This window comes from Giraffa tippelskirchi, chromosome 14, assembly GCF_054371585.1.
Source record: "Giraffa tippelskirchi isolate mGirTip1 chromosome 14, T2T-mGirTip1v1.2.pri, whole genome shotgun sequence".
NCBI classification, from domain to species: Eukaryota; Metazoa; Chordata; class Mammalia; order Artiodactyla; family Giraffidae; genus Giraffa; species Giraffa tippelskirchi.
In genome coordinates this window covers 67,354,998-67,373,471 of record NC_137288.1, presented here as the reverse complement: position 1 = coordinate 67,373,471, position 18,474 = coordinate 67,354,998, and the positions used below count along the sequence as shown (strand labels likewise).

The 18,474-nt window shown below is 34.0% G+C and overlaps 1 protein-coding gene and 2 long non-coding RNA genes across 26 annotated transcripts in view; 1 reads left to right on the top strand and 2 right to left on the bottom strand.

Moving 5' to 3' along the window:
* WDR7 (WD repeat domain 7) overlaps window positions 1-18,474 on the bottom strand; it is a 373,254-nt gene that overhangs the window by 149,847 nt on the left and 204,933 nt on the right. The window lies entirely within an intron of this gene.
* LOC145534560 (uncharacterized) lies at window positions 1,118-6,230 on the bottom strand. The gene is made up of 2 exons (XR_014074745.1): window positions 2,567-6,230; window positions 1,118-2,033 (listed from the first exon to the last, which is right to left on the bottom strand). It is a non-coding gene; the product is annotated as an uncharacterized LOC145534560 (long non-coding RNA).
* Window positions 4,245-17,380, top strand: LOC145534558 (uncharacterized). Its single transcript, XR_014074743.1, has 3 exons — window positions 4,245-4,964; window positions 5,363-5,500; window positions 16,585-17,380. It is a non-coding gene; the product is annotated as an uncharacterized LOC145534558 (long non-coding RNA).

Sequence of the window (18,474 nt, the reverse complement as noted above, 5' to 3'; positions counted from 1 at the left end):
ATAGCAAAACCTGAGGAATTTTTAAAATGTTTTCAAATTGAACTTCAATATTAAACATTTTTGAGCTTCCAGTAACATAATCAGGAAAGTAAAAAGAACACACAGACTGAGAGAAAATGTTGTCAAATTATATATCTAATAAGAGAATCCAGAATACCTAAGGACCTCTTCTGACAACTCTCTATTAAGAAAACCCAACTTTTAAAATGAGCAACTAATTTAAATAGACATTTCTCCAAAGATATATGGATGGCCAATATGCACATTAAAGCTACTCAACATCACTGGCCATTAGGAAAATGCAAATGAAAACCTCAGTGAGATACCATTTTACATCCATTAGAATGGCTACAATTAAAAGGACAGACCATAACGTGTATTGTTGAGCCTGTACAGAAATTGAAACTCTCATGCACTGCTGGTGGGAATGTAAAATGATACAACTACTTTAGAAAACAGTTTGGTAGTTAGAGTTATAACATATGGCCCAGCAATCCCACTCCTAGGTATCTACCCAAGGGGAGTGAAAACCAGGGTATGTATAAAGACTGGTACATGAAAGTCCAGGCTTCCCTGGTGGCTCAGTGGTAAAGAATCTGCCTGCCAATTCAGGAGATGGAGGTTCGATCCCTAGGTTGGGAAGATCCCCTGAAGTAGGAAATGGCAACCTACTCCAGTATTCTTGCCTGGAAAATTCCATGAACAGAGAAGCCTGGTGGGGTGCAGTCTATGGGGTTGCAAAGAGCCGGACACAACTGCGCAACTGAGCATGCACAATCCTGAAGTGGGCTGCCACTTTCTACTCCGGGGAGGGGACCTTCCTGACCCAGGGACTGAACCCACGTTCCCTGCATCTCCTATATCGGCAGGCAGATTTTTTTTTTTTTTTTTTTTTACCACTAGTCCACCTGGGAAGCTTGTTGTTTACTTGTGCCTTCTCTAATATTATTTTCCCTGCCCTCTTGATCAGTTTTTCTAGAAATACAGATTCTATCAGATTTCCAAAAATACTCTGGTTTTGATCTTACTGTTTCATTGCTTTCTATTTCACTCATTTCTGCTGTTACTTTTACTCTCTCTCCTTTCTCCCACTTTCTTTAGATTTTCTCTCTTTCTCTTTGTTTCTATGTTCCCAGACTGAACGCAACTCATTCCATTATTTTCTATTATGTTTAACAGAGCGAGTCACATAGTGAGCACCCATTTTCCTCTTCTCCTTTAATAATACAACCTCGATTTTGACTGAATAGCAATGGATTCATATTCTTTCAATATTCATGCAGGAATCGAGAAAGCCTGGCCTTACATATTTTAAGTTCTCTTCGCTCATAGGAGCCAAAGCCTGCTTCTGAAAAGCAGCTAATCATTTCAGTCGAGATTATTGCATTTCTATTCCGTTACTTGTCCACAAAGATATCTATCTTTCTTGAGCCTAATTATGCCTTGTTGGTTTTCTATTTGAATATTGTATCCATCATAGCTATACATGGGGTACAGAGGGATTTCAAAGGCAAACTTCTGGAGCCATCTTGATTGGAGGTCAGCTTTCTGTCTTTCTAATTTTAAACCATCCAGTTTTTCTGGTCTCTTTCAGCCCATTGTTCTATACATTAATTAAATCAATACAATGAAGGGCCCTGAGAGCAGTCTGGCAACTAAGAAATTAGCAGCAGGGACTTCAGAATACTTTTAGATATTTTTATTTTGTCTCTGCGGGTTTTCTTCCTTTGTTATTCTATACTACTGCAGGAAAGGCAAGGGGATGACAACGGGGAGGGCTTAAGGGGTACCAAACACAAGAGGTCTTTGTACAGCAACCTGAAGAATTTTAATGTTAGGCTAACGGAAAGCTGTTGAACAGTTTTTGTATAAGCTGGTGTCATGAGATTCATGGTCAGAGAGATAATGATAGCGGTAGCATGGAAGGTGATGGTGGTGGTGGTTTAGTCGCTAAGTTGTGTCCGATTCACTGTGACCCCATGGACTGTAACCTGCCAGGCTCCTCTGTCCATGAGATTTCCCAGGCAAGAATACTGGAGTGGGTTGCTATTTCCTTCTCCATGGGAATTTCCTGACCCAGGGATCGAACCTGGGTCTCTCTTGTATTACAGGCGGTCTCCTGTATTGCAAGTGGATTCTTTACCGACCGAGCCACCAGGGAAGCCCCAGTATGGGAAGGCAGACTGGGAGGTAAAACAAGATTGGTGTCAAGTAGAACCAAAAGACGGCTGATGCAATGATCACGTGGAGGGCAGTGAGTGGCAGTGGTGGTAGAATTCATAGTTCATCCCATCAGTTCATCATCCATCACATAAGAAGGGAGGATCTAGTGTATGCATGGCATTATGCAAATGTGAACTAATGAACTGATATGGGAAGAATTAAGATAAATGAACAGGGATAAGAAAAGCAAAGTCCCCATCCCCACTGACCTTAAAGGCAACTAAACAGGAATTAGAAACGAAGCAGTGACAGGATGGTAAGAACTTCATGGTCTAAGAGGACAGTATGTGTAAGAACCTAAAGCATCAAGGAATGTGGTATTTCTACTGCAAGGATAAGTAACTGGGCTGGAACGCTATAAGTAGAGAAGGGAAAGGTAAAAAATGAGGGCAAATCACAGATGACACTACTGGTCATATTCCCATTGTCGAGTCCTTTGAACAATGGAACTTAGGGTTTTAGAAAACCACTCTGAGTGTGTATGAAGAATGCTGGATATGAGGTGATCAATAAAGAGGGTATTGTAGAAATGAAAGCGACAGGTTAAGGTTGGTTTGCTGTTGAGATGTTAAATAGGAGATGAAGAGAAGTGGATGGCTTCTAGATCCATGGTGAGCTCTGAGTAGCTAATAGAAAACACTGCAGAAAGATATTAGATATCATGCTCTGAATTCTTTTAAAAGTCCAAATAACTGAAACAAAAGTAAAACAAAATTTTTAAAGCCCTTGCAAGAGAGATAGGTCTGCTCTTTCTAGAAATTAAATTAAAAAAAAAACAAAACCAAAACACAACACCTAGAACACAAAGCTTCTTAGAATACTTAAATTCCATTTATTTAGCTCTGCTGGAGGCAGAGTAGGATGTGGGCTGAATCTAAGAAATGGAAATGGCAAGACCGTATAAAGAATTTAAGAGTCCGAAAGGAATCATTGAGTAAGAAAGTGGCATTAAAGTACTTAAAGAAAAAAGGGGGATTAGTTATTAAGGTGGTAACATCAAAGAGTAGTTATTGTTTATCTGGAGTCCAAGAAAAGTTTGGTGCAATTGAGAACACAAAAGATTTGCTTCTGTCATTGTTATAGTTTCTTAGCTTCTGCATGTTATATTTTACTGTTTTTTCAAAAAAAAAAAGTTAATTTAGGAAATGTGCCACTAAAGCATGTATAGAAAGACAAAATCTTATATATCTCTGTCTTATACATGAGACAACAGAAAACAGATTTACCTTTAAAACTATTCTAATTCTTCCATATAAAATTTTAGTTATTATTTTCCTGATTTGCTTTATTTCGTTTGGTGTATTTCAAATCACATGCAGGCTGCTTTATGATAACATTCCCCAATGTTACAAAATTATAACTTCCAACGTCATGTTAAGTCATATTTCATGAATGAACATTTTTTATAAAAAGTCTCAATTAAAAGGTTTAAAAGTATTTTCGTAACATAGCTAGGTCTTCTAATCAGACACCACAGTACTCATTTCTGTTTCTTGATGGATGTTTTTTCTGATTTTTTTTTAAGACAAAGAGGAAATGTTAGTAAAAGTATTAGCATGTGCATGTGAGTACAGATTCAAAGTATGACACTGATGTGCGATAGTTTATACAAACCAAAGGGGGAAGACACCCTAAAAGCTCAGCCACACTGAAAAGGAAGAGAAATCAATAATTCCTGCCTCTGGTGTTTAGAAGGATGAAAATGGACCCTAATTCCAGACAAAGTGATATGTAATAGTTTGATCTCGGTACATGCAATTAAAGCCAGCTTTATTTCTGGGGAAGAACAGACAGGAGGAGTAAGAGCTGGGTGCCAGGGCATCTAGATTCAAGTAGCACATATTTTATTCTTTGCATAGTCTTCTGGAAACAGGAAGCCAACCAACTCCCCTCCCCCCGCGTCTCAGCAAGAGCATGCTCCGTAACAATAGTTCAAAGGAAAGCTCTATTCTGCAGTTGCACTGATTGTTCTGTCAGCTGACCTCTGCAGAAGGGAATTGCTAACCGCTGCCTGGCTCCTCAGCTGACAAATGAATGATCGCGGCCCCATCTATTTTCACTATGGCTGCCTCTAGCCCAGGTGCTCAGACAGAGAGCCCGGTGTGACATCTTAGATCAAGATGAATTGGCACAAACTCCTGATCCAAGATTGTTTTATACCATTTAATTTAGTTTCTTCCCCTGCCTGGATGAGCACAGCTCTGGTTATGGATTTCTATTCTAATGTACTGAAGCAGGCCCTGAAAGAAGCCAATGAAGCAGCTGCCAGAGCAGGGGGCTGCGGGGATACTGATCAATAGGCAAGGCATTGACCCCAGCCGGCCAGCCTCGGCAGCGGCCGCGGCTCCAGGGGGCGGGGGCGCGGGGCACACATGGACCGCTTCCATAGGAAATGAAGCACCAGGGGCATGTGGAGGGCTCCACCTCCGCCCCGGGCCCCCACCTTCGCTAGCTTCCTTTTGTTTAATTACCTCAATCTTGTCCTAACTCTCACTCTTCCGAGAAGGAATTGAGACTTTGGAGAAGTTTTACTAATGTTCTTTCAAACTGCCCTGGGTAGATTTTATTCTTTAGCTAGCAGCAAGAATCATCACAGGTGCCCTCTGCTAAGTGGCCGAAATAGGAAATCTTAATTAGCTGTCAAGTACTGCACTTGGTGTAATTTAAGGTTTGGCATCAGCACAGGCTCATAAGAACGCTGTCCAACTGGCTGTGAACACCACTGATGCTGAAATTCCATGGTATGTAACTTTTATCAGCACTCAGATCTTAAAAGATGATAGCTCTTTGTTAACACGGACAGAAGTCAGGACAAGAGAAGGATCCCCTAAAAGAGACACTGACTGATTAGTAAATGTCTAAGGTGATAGAGGCCCATCCCCGCTACTATTCTAACAACCACCTAACAATTTCTGATTCTTTAATTTTTTTCAAATTTGGAAACACTGAAAATCACTGGCTTTGCCTGTGTTTTCCTCTAAATAATACAAGATATACACAATTAACTGCAATGTTTTCCTACAAATAAACAGACAACCAAATGGGGAGATTCTGAGATATTAAAAAATAAAATAATTCTGGAAAAGTAGATCTTTCTACAGTTTCATTTGTCTCATGAAAATTTGGTGTTTTTTCACAGAGACATGGCTCCATTTAATCATGCTAAAGGGTGACATGGAGATCCATTTTCTTGACAGGACAGTTGATCACCCTATCACAGTAAGAAAATTAATACCTTCAACTAGCCCTGTGTGGAAAACAGAAGCTACATGCAATGGTAAAGGACATCAATGTTCTATATTTGAAGCTGCAAACAGAATACTTGTTCTGTGTGAAAATAATGTTTCCTCATTATTGGGTGGCTTTAAACAAAATATGAGCCTTTGATTTTATTAAAACAACCGTTTAATTCATACAGTGTTCCTCAAAAGTACATAATTGTCTTTAGATTTAGCATAATTGACTCTAGATTTCCAGGAGCAGGAGTAAACCCTTTACTTACAGCTTAACTAGAACACAGGTAAAATATTTGAGAAGTTTAAGCTATTTAAAGGGCTGTGAGATATTGATTACTTCATTTAAAAAGCAGTCAGAGAGTGCAACCGAGAGGTCAAGATAAATTTAACAGTTTGAAGCACTTTACTAAATAACTCTAAAGATCATGTTAATTGGCTTTGTGCAGTTTCAGGGTAAAATTAATTTTATCCTAGCTTACAATAAAAGGATTAAAAGACATATTAAGTTCTTCAGTTTTAACTGGAATAGGAATCAATGGATTTGAATTAAGGCTAACAGCGGTTTTATGAGAGATGGCCTACCAGCAGACACTTTATATCTGCTATTAGCCATATATTGATGGGGCGCTATTATTGTATTAGGTATTAAAACCTTTGAGAAGAAGACACCACCAATTACTACTCTGAGAATATACTTTAAGAATTGGGTGATTTGACCTGGAAAAACTGTCATCAAAAATTTGATTCTTTGTTTAGGGTTCAGTATCAGATGCTTATTATAGCTGACTTATCTATGTTACAATATCTATAATTCTAGTAAAAATTAATGAAATGATGCAGTTAAATTCAATCAGAATTCACGTCAAGATTATAACTATATTTAAAACTATATCACGAGTATATCAATAGGGTTTTTCCAAACCAAAACATTACATCCAGATTAATTTTAGCATCCCGATGTTATGTCAGAAATTCCTGGCAATAACAGAGTCCAAGTAACACTCATAATAATACAAATGTATTCTGAATTTGATATAAATTTTAATATACTCTAAAACATCACTCTCAAAATTCAGACATGTCTATTTATTATAATAGAATGAAAATACAATTTAAAAATTTTTTCTTCACTCTTTCATTATTTAATAATATATTTTGGAACTACATCATAGAAAAACAAATTGCTTTTACTATGCACTGCCTAGGAAAGCAAAAAATACAACTTTTAGTTATTAAGGTATATGTGTTATGTATTAATAAGGGATTTGTAAGCCTTTATGGGAATGATTGGGAAAAAGTGAACTGCAAGATCTCACAGCAGAAAACTATTTAAAGGGCAGCATGTAAAGGCTATTTATAATACTAATTTGGATTAAGCTAGAATGTAGTTTCTGTTGTAGCTCTTTACAACTCTTTTATTTGCAATAAAGTATATTTGCTAATATTAGGTTATGATTGATTATTAAAGAACAACAGTAAATTTAGCAAAGTGAACTTTGTTAATATTGGCAATCTTAAAGAGAAGAGAACTTTCAGAACTGAGACATATGATTTACTATTCACAGTGTGCAGCTCTGCAAATATTACCCAATAAAATTATAAAAATTTTTTCTTTTTTCAGACAAGTAAAATATTGTTCTGAATTTTCATTTTTATCTGTTTCTCTTTTCTCAGTCCCAATGACATATTAAACATGATGTGGTATTATTAACAGATATGAAAAACATAAAATTATATATTAAGTAGAGTTTAAAACAGTACAGGACAATGAAATATGTCAAATGAAAACATATTTTAATATATTTCTGAACATAAACAGAAGAACCTAAAAGAAACTAGATCTTCAAATGTGAGTTGAGTTCTGTTTCTGAGAGGTACTTCAATCAAAATAATTTCAACTTACTTCTGACTACTATCTAAATTGATATATCTACTTGCCTAACAGAATATTCATTTATTTTTAAGATATGCTTTTTAAATAATCATTATACAATGCTAATCAAAAATGTTAATTTTACAATACATATACACATTGGAGTACATAATTATATGTACACACGTAAGTATAGAACATTTTTAGCTTTAATGTCTTGATACCCTCAGCTAAAACTGTATTTTTGAGATTTTAAAATGAGTAATCTATGTTTTAAGTCATACAGAGAAAAATATTGACCCTCAGTGGAATTTTTACAATTGTAAATAAATTGTTCCCACACGTTTAGCCAGAATGTTTTCCATAGCTACTGGCTGGTACTCTTAGGGTTGCTTAAGACTGGATAAAGCACAGCACAATAAAAATGTCCAATTTTACTTCCATATGCAATTGTAATCTTCTAAATAAGCTTTATTAGCAATATTTTTAAATAAGCAAAAACCTTTTGATATTTATTTTTAAGACAATTTGGTTTTAAAAGGTATAGTATTCCAAAAACTAGATTTCAGCTATCCAATATACTACAGCTCTTAGTTGAATACTTCAAAGATACATTTGTTAAGTGGGAACAGAAAAAGACATAGACTGGTAACATTCCAGCATGTGAAAAAGAATTCAAAGATCTCACTCTCTTTGGTGGTGAATCCAGGTCTCATAAGCTCATAAGGAGGATCTATGAGTCCATGCCACTGAAAACATATGTAATTAAGTTCCTTAAGCCATAAGCTTTTATATGAATGTTATATATTATTTTCACTTTTGTTGGCACAGCTTAGAGCACAGCAAAATCTTTCAACTTTTACAAAATGTGGCAAATAAATTTTGATGATATGGAAAAACAAAATGGCAAATGGTTCTATGGCCTACATGTAAATTTCTACCTGTGCTTCTGAAGTAAATAAAATAAAACATGGAATCTTCCTCTCCTCTTGGGGGGGGTGGGGGTGGCAGGAAGATGTATTGATTAAAAATGCAAACATGGGGAACTTCACCATTTCCAAACTCTCACATTATTACCAAAGCTAGTGTTGCCAGGGTGTGTGTAGAGAAAACTCTCCGTATCAGCACAGTCATTCCCACCACTGCATTAAAAACACTTTCTAGCTGCTTTGGGGCACACCTGCCAGTGTCTTCCTCACACCTACCGATGGAGCACATGGAAGCTGCTCCCCAAATGTATGAGGCCTTTGCTGTTTTTGTTGCTGCTGCTCCAATTCCCCCCCTTCACTTGAAAACTGAAGTAAACAAACATGCAATTAATTTGTATGCATGCTCGATAGCCCCCTGCTGGACCATAATAGGTTCTGCAAACGCATACATCTTTCTGTGGCTGCTGATTAAGCCATTTAAAAATAGTGCCTCTTGCACACAGATGTACTGTGTGTGTGAGCATTTGACAAAATACTTCAAGTCTATTTTCTACAAAATAAGGTAAAAGCAAAGAAAGGAACACTCCAAAATGATCTTATTTTTCAAAGGAAATTTAACATCATCACTATCTTAGGGGTACGTCAATTATTTTGATAATAAGAAACCTTAAGCTTTGAGAGCAACTTGTATGTTTTTTAGAGCAATTCTTGTAACAATTTCTTTTTCCTAACACAGACAAGTTCTACACTTAATTTCCACAAACAGCATTATCTTATTTTTCTCTTTACTGTCTACCTGATTATCAAAAATACATTTATTTCCTTTTACTTTTAGTGCAAACATTCTCATTTTGGGAGAAAATCGGATTTAAAAAATTCCAAATATCTATGTAAGGCATGTATGTAATCAGGAATCTTGCAGCTAAAAATTATCAAGAATAATGTTCAATCCTTGGTTCACTTTACTTTTTAAGGGTGAATCTGAGATACAGGTCAAGTTTTAAAAACCACAGATTGTAACATTAAGAAGACCATTATTAGCTTTTTCATAAGGAAAGAAATATTTCAGAAATAGTGATTTGTGGCTTGTAAAATTACATAAATCTGAAAATACAGCAAGTAATTCTTAATTTTTTCAGTTGTTTGAAAAAATTGTTTCATTACAACAATTAATATTTAGAAAAAGGCAACTTCTGCAATGAGATTTACTTGTAAAAATACTGGAATAGACACGATGATGTGTTTCTTTAAAAGATCAGATGGAACACATGAGACAGCATTTGGTCGACTGTTGGAACACATTCTATGAAGATTTCATATATGTGCATTACAGCACATGGAGAAACACACTGTTACACCTGAGGGCATTCTTATTCATAAAGTGACAAGTTATTTATCAGACTCATTTGAAACACACTTTCACCTAGGTAATGTCTATCAACTCAGTGAGATAAAACCAGATCTAAAGGAATAACTGCCTTGTTCTACCTAGGAGAGGTTAACAAGTATATCTGTTCATTTATAAGTATCTGCAATATTCATATTTTTGAATTAATATACATTTAGTCACAATAATTTAACAATGACACATCACTAAGAGTTACCATTTAAAATATTTCTTTAAAATAAATTAGAACTTCTAAGGGATTTCTTGCTATTCTTTTTCTCAGTAGATTACAATGTTTTCTCTAATTTTGAGAAATAATTTACTTATTCACATGCTATTTTTTTTCTTCTACTTTCCTCACTCTAAGTGTTAAGCAGAAGTAATAAAGCACAGTCAGGTGCAACAGAGATTATTGGGAATTAATGACCACACCTTTGAAATAATAGCAGATCTGGGAAAATGGGTGGTAGTGAAGCTGCAAGTAACGTTTTATAGTAAAGACTTTAATAACCTAGTGCACAATTAGCAGAGAAACATGATTTTATCTTTTTAAAAGCATCAGGTGAGTTATTAAAATTTGATGTAGATTAACAGACAATTTCTAACAACTAAATACAGAAACTTAAAGGAGAAATAAAATAAGAAGAGAAAGAGATAAGTAAAGAAATTTAAAGGAGAAATAAAAAGGTCAAAAATATCTTCGACTTTTAACTTACTAATCATATTAATAAATGACCAAAAAAGCAAGCTTTGAAAAAGGAAAAAGCAAATAAGCACAAATTAACTAAGCATTAGTACTAACAGTCTAAAATCCATTGACAAAATAAACCATAGCCCCAAACTGTTAAGAATACACTCATTATTGGCCCAAACCTATAGAAAAAGGAGACCTCCCCCCCATAGCCTAAGGAATACACACGTGTGTAAAGGACATATTAGCACATTTTTTTCCAAAGAGACTTCTAACTAGTTTCAGAAAGCTTTAAGAAAAAGAAAACCTGAATTGCTTAAATCGCTACAAAGGACTTTAATTTCTGATCTCTACACATTTATGCTTTCATCCTTTTGTAAGCTATATGTAGAGAGAAGAATTATGTGCCTTTTAAATTATTACAGATAATATTTAAATTATGTTACATTTTCTCATTTTATGACGGGGTAACCAGTCTATCAATTGGCTCTTGTTGTTATTTGCCAAATGCTTTGTCACAGACCTTTTTTTCTGTTTACATGACTTCTTGTATTATGTACCTTCTCAAATAAGCATGAAAGTGAAAGTGTTAGTTGCTCAGTCATATCTGACTCTTTGAAACTCCAGAGACTGCAGCCCACCAGGCTCCTCTGTCCATGAAATTCTCCAGGTAAGAATACTGGAGTGGGTAGCCATTCCCTTCTCCAGGGGATCTTCCAGACCCAGGGATAGAACCTGGGTCTCCTGCATTGCAGGTCGATTCTTTACCATCTGAGCCACCAGATATGTTCTTTCACGTATTTGTGGTATGTGATTTCCTATCAATTAGTTAATTCCATTTGTAATTTGGCTCTGAGTTGCCTATCTTGCACATATCAAACTAAAACAGCCTTTGAGTCTTGAGTTTTGGCAAAATCCTTCCAATGTTTAACTGAAAAGCATATACACTTAGACAGCCTGGATATCGAAGTCATTGATTAGTTACAACTATGGATTGGGAGAAGCTACCACTCCTTAAGTGAACACTGAGGGCAAAATTCAATGTCATCCTATGCGTTCAGACAGTCAGATTTTTAAGATGCCATGTTATTTTAAAGACTGTTTAAACAAACAAACAAAAAAAACCTGCTCCTGCTACATGATAACACATAATAATTTCCTCAAAATTCTACCTGACTCACTCAGATCATTAGGTTACTCAGGAGTTGTGAAGAGATAGCTTTATAATCTTCTCTTAATTCATTTTTTATTAAGACAGGAAGTTCCATATGTAAAAACCTAGAAAATACATATATATTGATGCTTTATGCTTATGATTTTTCTCAAATAAAACTGTTTCTCCTAGTGTAGCAAAATAAAAAAGGAATATTTTTCTAATAGTTTACACAATGTTTTTGATGTCTACAAAATATGGTTATGATGACATAATTATATGCTATATAATCACTTTTCTTCTACAAAAGCAGATAAACCATTCAGAATTTAAGGGAAAAGGAAACACACCAGAAGTAGCATGTGTAAAACATCTCCTAGATCCAAGATGAGATGACTGTTAGTGGGAAATTTCAGGATTTTAGAGAAAAAGGGGATCACAGAGTTTTCACATTTTAAAGATAAAGACTTTAAAGATAAGGAAGGTCGGTAGGTTAAGTGTCAGAGTGACCAGGTGAAGGGCACAAAGAGAGCGGGCACTGCTGGCATCACTGCAGATTTTACCTAGACTCTGCCTTGGTTGTGAGTCAATGTTTTGTTGCATAGAAACTAGGTAATATTTGACACCTGCTCCAAGATAAACCTATACATCTATACTAGGTATCTTCAAATGCTACATAATATAAAAGAGTTCTTAAAAATTTAATGAGAAAATAAAATTCATAATTATAAAATAGTCAAAATAAGTTTTGGCCTATAGTATCTATTAATAATAATGTTATATTTATTTTCTACTGGGGCTGTCCATAACAAATGTAGAAATTTGGGGGAAGTTATTCTATCAAGCATATGAAGTAATTAGATTAAATTGGACTTTACATGGAATACATATATATGGCATATTGTAAAATACTGAAAAAATACAAAGTACTGAGCAATTGTTACACTATTGAATAATACATTATTTTAATATTTTGTCTTCGAAAAGTAATACTGTTTATCCTCAGTATATGGAAGAAAGCACTAATTAAAAATACAACTTTAAGTTTTAGTTATCTCTACATAAGCCTCCATGTAAGTTAATGTCTACTATAAGCGAATATACACAAATATTTTCCTAATTCACATACTGAATGCCAAATATTGCAAATAAACTCATGATCACTTCCAAAGTTCATGTCATAATATCAGAGAACAGCTTACAGTCTCCATAAGGGTTAAGACAATCATTTTCTACTGCATACTAGTGCTATTCTAAGCCGATAGTGTGTTTAAATCCACACCAATGAAATCAATACAGCACTGTTCTATTCAAGGTGAGACCAAATAAACCTGTCTGAAGCTTTGAGAAATAGGCTTTGCAGTATACTTTGAGTGCTAAATGCCTTTCAGTCCAGAGATCTGTCATTAAATAATCATTAGCCATCATTCACTCTTCCTAAAAAGCTTAACATCTAAACTTGTTCAGCATCCACTAAAGCATTAGTATAGACTACCAAGTAAGTACTCATTAGCACTTAGGGATGCTTTCCAACCACTCTGTTTTAACCATGTACTGTCTTATTCAAAAATACTCCCAAATATTAATACGTACTTACCACTAGCTTAAAGGATGATTTATTCAAATGATTAGTAAAAAGGACATCAATATAGTGATCAGCCTCTTGGATAGCATGGCATAACCCACAGGGTTACAATCTACTATTTTCTGTCTGATTTAGCCAAATAAAAGTGATGTCTTTCCTCGCATTCAGTATTATATATAATTCAGCATCACATATAAGCTGAACAAAATTAAGCTAATTACAACAGAGAATTCATCAAGAAGTAACCTTGGCTTTGATCTTGAATGTATTTTAAAATACTGCTTCTTTTATCAATGCTATTCATATCTTTCTCAACATATAATCATCTCAGTCGCTAAGTATCAAATATAATGGGTCCTGCATTATTTTAGGTATCATGAGGTACAGAGAAAATTAGGATGTATTTATCCTCTTTCTATTACCTGAAAGATTGAATAAATAATATAGAATGATCTATATTTAGTAATGTTTTTGGACTATATGTGTAAATTTGATGGTCAAAGTAATTTTCTCTGTACTTACATAAGTTAATTCTTGTACACTATTATCCTAATCCTCTCAATTTCAAGCTAATATTAATGAAAATGTCATTTCTGAAAGACATTAATTCATTTTTCTTTTTTAAAAGCTCAAATAAAAATATATGGCCAGATACTTAGGATCTCATTTACAGTTTTACAACTTATCACTTTCAATATAGATTTCAACCTAAATGAGAGTCATGATATTATATGAACATTTTATTTAACTGGATGACATTTGATATCTTCCCAGGAATATTTAGATAACTAATTCTTTTAGCTTAATAGCTTACTTTAGGTACTTTAAAATGTAAATACACATAACAGAAATACAAACAGTAATAGACACTTTCTAGTCTTTTAATTATCAGCCCATTTGATCTATGACTTCTTCATTTTTCTATCAATACCTCAAAATGAAGTTTCAGCTGCTAAGATACAAGCAAGTGTAACACTGCTTGGATAGCTTGGTAAATGTAATATCACAATATTATGTTTCAATGTATAAACCAATTCAAGGCTCAGAAACTAAAGAAGGTTATATAAACCAAACCTCATCACAGATGATTTTTAATGGTCAAATTTTCCCTTACAGGTAGCACTGAAATATACTTTCAATATATCATGGAATATAAACCTCACCATTCCTTTTCACTTGTTAGGGTACATTGAGAACTACATTGAGCAACTAAACAGCTACAAACCAGTAACAGTCTAGTCAGTATAAAAAGGAGACACTTCTTTGGAAAAATTTTTTTAAAAGTAGTAAAACTAAAACTTATCAGCTTATGTAAAAGTATAAAAGTATAGTGTGCAGATAATAAGCAAAAAGGGTAATATTCAAAATCAGCATCAATATTATCTATATAAATTACACTTTCATAGAAGAACTTTGAATCTCAAAAAAAGCTGAAAAGTTTTGCAATAAATTAGTAAAAACAGAAAGTTCTGCAATTATAACAATTTGCCAGAAAATGTATTTTTTAAAAATGGTATAATCTATAAAAGTTGTACCACCGGACTTGACTTTGACCTCACCCTCCTTGAAACAGGGAAACTCTTTCAGAATCTCAAGTAAGTTCCCTGTATATGTATGGCTAAGACCCTTTGCAGTCCACCTGAAACTATCACAACATTGTTAGTTGGCTATACTCCAATATAAAATAAAAAGTTTTTTTAAAAAAGAGAACCTCAGGCAAATTCTCATTTTTTTCAATCTACAAAACACTGCTAGCAAAGTCAGCTAAGACTGACAAAGCACTTTCATCCCTTTCAGAATCTGTACCACGAATCTCTCACTGCTAATCCCTAACTGACTGCGGAATCAATATTTACACCATCTATTTGTACCAATCAACATTTATGCTACACTAAATTTTAAGTAATAAGTTTTATTTTTAATCATTACAATTGTTTAGTTACTGTAAAACAAAACCGATTTATTATCTATACAATTAAATTTAGCCTTTTTTTTTTAAGATAAAAATAAGAAAAGGGATTTTATTTGCCTTCCTAACAATACAATTGTTTAGTATACACTAAACAACTACATTGTGAAAAAGAAACAAAATGCTGTTTTCAAATAATTCATGCCTTTAAAAATATGTTAGATTAACTGTTAATACAAAAACAGGATCAATAAAAGCAATTCATTCTTGACTCTCAAATCTCACTGGGTATAGGTGAAACTTCAATAAAACCAGTACTCTTCTGGATTTTACATTTTGAAGCATGATTACTATTTTATTGAAAAGTATATAGGAGTAACAACACTATTTTAAATTACAGTCATTTTGAAACTAAGTTGCAACTTATACTGATTCCTTATGAATAGACTAGGTTCTTATTGGAAATCAATTGGAAGGTAGGTAAGATTAGATAGCCATGGTTACCAGAATATCAATAAGAGATAGCAATATACAATTCTAAGTCTTACGCTAAAGCAAAAAGAAAAGATACTAAATTTTTTGCAAGCAAATGTTTATGATGCAAAATGTACTTCCAACACTATCATACAGAATCTGAAATATACAATAATGGAAAAACATTTTCATTATTTCCATCAAAATCATTAGCAAAACTGGATTTTATTTTATGTTTTTCATTTGAACGTCCTAAACACTAAAATAACTACACTAAAATGTAAGGACATAAAATAGGCAATTTAAGCTTTATCACATTCCAAATATTTAATTAATGTAGATAATAAAAGGTAAATAAAAAATTCAAAAAAGATAGTGAATCTGCTATACTGAATCTCAGAGTTGACTGCACAAAATTAAGATAAGAAATAGAAAACAGAGGGAAGAGTTCATGACAAACATATTTAAATGTCACTGTACACAGAATTAATTCAAAAAGTCAAACTTAAAACATAACTGTTACTTATGGGATATTTTCAAAGCACATGACACAATAAATTTATACTTTTAAGTTTTAAAATCAATATCAGATCAAAATCTTCACATTCAAAACTAAAGCATACAGAGTTTTAAGGTATATAAACATAATAGCTAACAACAGTACAGTGCTTCTGAAAACTGTTTTAGCTTTGCTTTTGAATTTTTCATTCTTTGTTAATGCTACTTATATGCAAATCATCTCCTATACCACGGGATCTACTTAGGCTTATTTGGAAAAAGGTATAACTATAAAATATTATAGAATATACTAATATATATTAACAATCCATCCTATTTACTCTTTAAGCATAAATTTAAAAAAACGAAAGACATACCTATAAGGTACCTATAATCACTGAAATCTTTTTTTTGTGTAAAAGTATTGAAAGAATTCAACAGCATAATTGTTAGTGTCAGGTAAGAGTCACATTCCACTCAAAGCTTTTAAGCATGCATTCCTTATCCTAATTAAATGTTCAAAATGGCTAGATTTGATTGTCATAACAGAGACAAATCAATACTATGATACTTGTTTTTTTCAAAATATTTTTCAAAACCCCTCAACACCCTGCTCTTTCTTACAGAGACAAACACAGAAGATCACTAGGTTCTTGAACTATGCTACCGACAGCCCTGTTCAGCAAGGAAAGGCCAATACTGTATTAAAGAAAAAAATGAAACCACAAATAAGTAACAGAATCATCGCGGGCCCCACTGTATCGGAGAAGCTGGATACTGGACTGCTCGGCTGCTGGAGGAGCTCCAGAGAGAGTTAACCTGGTGTGATAAAAGACTTGACAAAGCAATTCTGACTGTGTAGCAATGCTAAGTTGTGGACTAATACGAGAACAGGAGGTCCAATCGCTGTCTCTCACCAAGCGCAATTTACACAGGGCTTTATCAATAGCCTTAGTGCTGAATACAGAACACACTCTATTTGGCTTTCAGTCAATTAAGCTTTAAGCTGTCAGCAAACAAGACTTTTAAGTTAATTTTGAATCACCACGAATCAAGTTGAAGGTTGTGAAAGGGCGGCTCACACGCCAGCATGAAAAAAGGCAGTTTAATTGCCTCTGAATAGCTATTATATGCTGCAATTGGCCTATTGAATCTTAGATGATCTATTTATTTATCAAAGTGCAACCATCAAAGATTAGTAAAAGAGTGAATAATCTGAATTATACAATCCCTGTTTTGCATAAGAAGGGATATGTCTGTAAAGGTCTGAAGCAGTCATATTTTTAAAGCATATTTTGTTTTTTAACGTAAAAATTCTGTGAAGTGGAAATCAGCAATACAATCTAACATGAAAATGGAATCATTGTTTTTCTAGGAAAATAAAGATATACCATTTTAAAAGGTATACTTGCTACCATGAAATATTTTCATGTATTATTTGATATCAAATGTACTATTTAGAATATAAATACTCCTTTATAAATGTTCACATTATAAATGTTCATCAAAAAAGAGACAGAAAAAGAATTATAAAATTGAATTAAGTCAAAGGTTTAAAACATCTTTTTTAGAATTCCTTAGATTAAACTGCATTATTAATTGTGTGAAGGAGAACACCACCAGAACATACCATTTTAATCCTGAGGATTTCTCAAGAAGATGGTATAATCAAATTAAGAGGATTACTATATTCCTAATACTGCATAACATCTATTTTTTTAAAAAGACTGTGGCTGACCACAATCCTAATCAGTTTTTTCCTGTAATTATTTTTTTCAATTGCATGTATTCTGTTTATTATTATAGGGTTACTCATGAGTGCTGGATGTGTATATTGATTTTTTTATTAGAAAAGAGCACTGAAGCTTTATGGCGACGGGGGGTGGGGGGGATGCTCAGATTTTATGAACAGACGTAAACACAGATCAACTTTAGGGATGGTAAAGCAGAACCATTTTGCTTTGGCTGAAACGTGCTATAGTTTTTCGACATGTTAGACCCTCAAGAGCAAATGTATTGAAACATACACTCATGGTTGATTTACATAGGGAAATCATATGGAGATTAATGGTTATAAAGTATTCATGGTTTATAAGAATTTGGATAGAATACAGGCTAACTTTAGTATTCCCTCAAGGACAGTCACATCTTCTTGGAAGACTGGACCCATCACTCTCCATTTCCAGTCAGCAGAGGTTATGGGGTTGGGAAGCAGTACTGACTACCATCATTCCAGGAACTACCACACTTTCGGGGGCTGAAATTCAATGAAAGAGTGTTAAAACCCTTTCTCCTTCTCTCTTCTCCCATCCATTATTATAAAATACTATGTGTTTTTGCATTTAGATTTGCAAAGTATAATCATTTACTAGTTACGCCTTACATAAAAATCGATGCTACTAAAACCATAAACATAAAGATGCTAAAAGAGAGAATGCCTACATGATTTCTAAGGGAAACAGGAGGAGGAAACAGACTGAGATAAAACCCAGTAGAAGCCACGTGAAAAGGGGACA